This window comes from Rutidosis leptorrhynchoides, chromosome 1 (assembly GCF_046630445.1).
Source record: "Rutidosis leptorrhynchoides isolate AG116_Rl617_1_P2 chromosome 1, CSIRO_AGI_Rlap_v1, whole genome shotgun sequence".
Taxonomy (NCBI): Eukaryota; Viridiplantae; Streptophyta; class Magnoliopsida; order Asterales; family Asteraceae; genus Rutidosis; species Rutidosis leptorrhynchoides.
This window is the reverse complement of record NC_092333.1, coordinates 567,089,094-567,093,300: the sequence shown is the minus strand read 5'-3', so window position 1 is coordinate 567,093,300 and position 4,207 is coordinate 567,089,094. Positions and strand designations below refer to the sequence as shown.

At 29.7% G+C, this 4,207-nt stretch overlaps 1 long non-coding RNA gene across 1 annotated transcript; it reads right to left on the bottom strand.

Moving 5' to 3' along the window:
• Positions 1–705: 705 nt before the first annotated feature.
• LOC139881606 (uncharacterized) lies at positions 706–3,558 on the bottom strand. Its single transcript, XR_011771733.1, has 3 exons — positions 3,014–3,558; positions 1,701–2,071; positions 706–1,235 (listed from the first exon to the last, which is right to left on the bottom strand). It is a non-coding gene; the product is annotated as an uncharacterized lncRNA (long non-coding RNA).
• Positions 3,559–4,207: the final 649 nt, after the last annotated feature.

The window sequence follows — 4,207 nt, the reverse complement described above, 5'->3', positions numbered from 1 at the left end:
ATGAAGGTGGGTAGATAATGAACGTTATAGATCATTGAGACGGACATGAAGCATTATAGATCAGCTCAACCTAACCAGACCAGTTTCGTCATGAACTAAAATTGCCACATGACCCATTACCAAACCCAACCATTGCCACCTCAATTCGAAAAATATAAACACGAAAAAAATTACATGAGTTTTATTGGACAGGATGCAATTAGCAGGATCCTCATTAAGTGACACATGTAGTGGCGGACCAGACACTCACGCACGTACCTCATGCTATGAGAGATAAAACAAAGGTCGCATCGGTTAGTAGCAATAACATCAATGCATACAGAAGCAAAAAGAAGTTATGAAATGACCCGTCCTAATCCATCCAGACGAAGTCCATATCGATTATAAACGATTCACAATAGTTGATTACATCGCGAGGTACTTGACCTCTATATGTTACATTTTACAAACATTGCATTCGTTTTTGAAAAGACAATCTTTCATTACATCAAAAGTTGACGTCATGCATACCATTTCATAATATATCTAACTATAATTGACTTAATAATAATCTTGATGAACTCAACGACTCGAATGCAACATCTTTTGAAATATGCCATTATTGACTCCAAGTAGTATCCCTAAAATGAGCAAATGCACAGCGAAAGACTTCTTTCATACCTGAGAATAAACATGCTTTAAAGTATCAACCAAAAGGTTGGTGAGTTCATTAGTTTATCATAAATAATCATTTCAATCATTTTAATAGACCACAAGATTTCATTTTCAGTTCTCATAAATATACGTCCCATACATAGAGACAAAGATAATCATTCATATGGATTGAACACCTGGTAACCGACATTCACAATATGCATATTAGAATATCCCCATCATTCAGGGATCCTCCTTCGGACATGATATAAATTTCAAAGTACTAAAGCATCCGGTACTTTGGATGGGGCTTGTTGGGCCCGATAGATCTATCTTTAGGATTCGCGTCAATTAGTAGATCGGTTTACTAATTCTTAGGTTACCAAGCAAAAGGGGCATATTCGGCTTCGATCATTCAACCATATAATGTAGTTTCGATTACTTGTGTCTATTTCGTAAAACATTTATAAAAATTTCGCATGTATTCTCAGCCCAAAAATATAAAGGGTAAAAAGGTAAATGAAACTCACTGTACTGTATTTTGTAGTAAAAATACATATGACAACATTGAACAATGCAGGGTTGGCCTCGGATTCACGAACCTATATCATTTGTATACATATTAACACATATAATCACATAATTTCCTTCCATATAATATATATATATATATATATATATATATATATATATATATATATATATATATATATATATATATATATATATATATATATATATATATTTAAATGTTGTAGTTATATACATATATATACTTTATATCTTCGGTTATATTTTACGTATAGTTTTAATAATAATAATTTTACTAATGAGGATAACAATAATAATAAATATAATGATAATAATAATAATAATAATAATGTTAATAATGATAATATGAATGATAATACTTAAAATGATAATTTTAATAAAAATACTTTTGTTAATAGTAATAAAAAAAATGATAATTTTTAAATAAGAATATTAATAATACTACTAATAATAATAATACTAATACCTATGATAATAATAATAAAAATAATATTAAATATGGAAAGGATGGCTACCTCACAAAATAGGCTTTTAAGAAAAATAATGCCCATACCCGGGTTCGAACCCGCGACGTCCCACTAACCCGATAACTCCTTAACCATTACTCCGTATCATTTTCATAATCATTATTATAACCATTATCATAATCGTTCCCGTCATCATCATCTATCATCATGATATTATATCATTATTATTATGTATATCGAATTACAGCTTCATAATCATACATCATATATTCATCTTCATTAACGGCATCATCCAGCATCACATCCTCATCACCATAATAACCCTTTTCATCATCATCATCGACTTGTTACCATCAATATAATTCGTCCATCATAAACTCAGACTATCATTATAATACTTAAAGGAATAGTTGTTGAGCCTCGATGACAATAAGAGAAGAGAAAAAAATATATATGCAACACCTTTATGTCATTATAGTTGGCCACTATCTTGTTACTAGTCCCCCATGATAATTGATATTGTGATGTATTTAAGATTTAATATTCAACTTGCAATCCAAAATAGTGACATACAGCTCATATCACTCGACTTCATCATTCTTTATTTAAAAAAAATTAGAGCTCACTTAGTCCCACATGATATACGTTCTTCTAAAAGAAAATGATATTCGGAATTTTTTTATTTTATTTGAAATTGGTATCGGCCCACATCGATTTAAATCTAGCTCGTCACTCAATCCTTGCAAACCTTTATTCTAATATATTGTATAAATGCCACTATCTCAAACTTTATCCCATGTGGGGTTCGATTTTTTTTTTGAAAGAGACAGCAACGAAAAAAAATATATAGCAAGAACAATTAGTCGCCACTTTCCCTTGTATTTTCATATTATACCCTTATAACTCAAGTGGGGTTAAACCCTTTAAATCTGTTGGCCAAACTTTGAAGAGTAATCAATTATGTAGTAGGTAATTCACCCTTCAATCACTACGTAATTGATTCAATTTTTGTATTAATAATTTCCACTCCCTACTCCACTAAGGAAAGTGATGGCCAAGTGGGCACCCTATATCAATAAAACAATTAACAATAATACTCTAGTGACATTGGATTTCAAAAGAAAAATATATATAGCAAGTGGTGTATTTGCTTGGGTGTTTGTGTGTTATCCGAAGAAAAAATATATATATTGAAGATGCGATTTGTTCTGTGTTAATTCATGGTGGGTCGATGACTGCAAGAACACAGTTGGGTTTGGTTCGAGTTTAAACACAAACGTTCATGTGTATGGTTGTATGGTGAAGATGGTAAGTGGTGGTTGATCATGGGTCAAGCAAAGACAAGAGACAAGAGTACGTACCGGTTCCATTATTAAGGATGATAGCTTCGGTTTAGGAAACAACAAAAATAACGATGGTCATGATGATTAAATGGGTTGATGAAAGTGGTGAATGGATGGTGGGTTTAATGGAGTTGCATCACAAAAATAAAGGTGGCGTATCTAACCAATGGTGTAGTAGCTATGGTGGCGTGTGGATGCAGTGGTGGTTCGAGGTTACAAGTTGGTGGCGGTTGTTTAGGGTAGTGGTGTTTAAACGAACAAGAGTTGGTTAGGGACCGAAGAAGGTGATCGATGAATGATGATGAGAGGGGTAGTTTATAACAGTGTTCGAGTAGTGTTGGTTGTTTTCGAAGGAGCATAAACGCGATAGTGTGGATGGTTTGGTCGATGGTTGTTCTAGCATAGGCATGTATATGTATATTAATATGATTATGAATGCAAGGTTATAAACATTAAAAAGAATGGAATCATTATGTAGAGAAAATAGATAGAAGATAATGTGTGGTGATGCTATATCAATAATCGATCGACTTTGTTTGTATTAGAAATCGAATTAGACGTGTAACCACCTCTCTGAATATTTATGTATATATCTATAAAATAAGAAAAGTGGTATCCTATGAAATCTGCTTTCCGTTATATTTGATGTATATATCTAACACATTTGTTTGTATCTGTTTTGGAATGTATATGTATTTATATAATACTCCCCGTAATGAATATTTTTTTTATTTATTTCTGTGTTTACATACGATGTTATATATATATATATATATATATATATATATATATATATATATATATATATATATATATATTATATCTATATATTAATTTTTTTTTTTAGATTATAAATTAATCTTATTAATTATGATAATAATAATCTTAATAAATAATAGTAATACAAATTTAATAGTAATAATAATAATATTATAATAATGATGATTATTACTAAAAAAAATGTATAACAATAATATAACATTAATACTAATATTATTGATAATAACAATAATAATAATATATCGAATTCTGACTTTAATATTGGTAGTAAAAATATTATTAATGCTAATGGTACTAATAATATTATCAGTTATAATAATATTAATTTCCTTGATAATAATATTATTAACAATAATAATATAACGACTTATACTTATTTTCATTTGAATATAAATATTTATTTACAACAATAGTTCGTGAATCGTCGGAAAT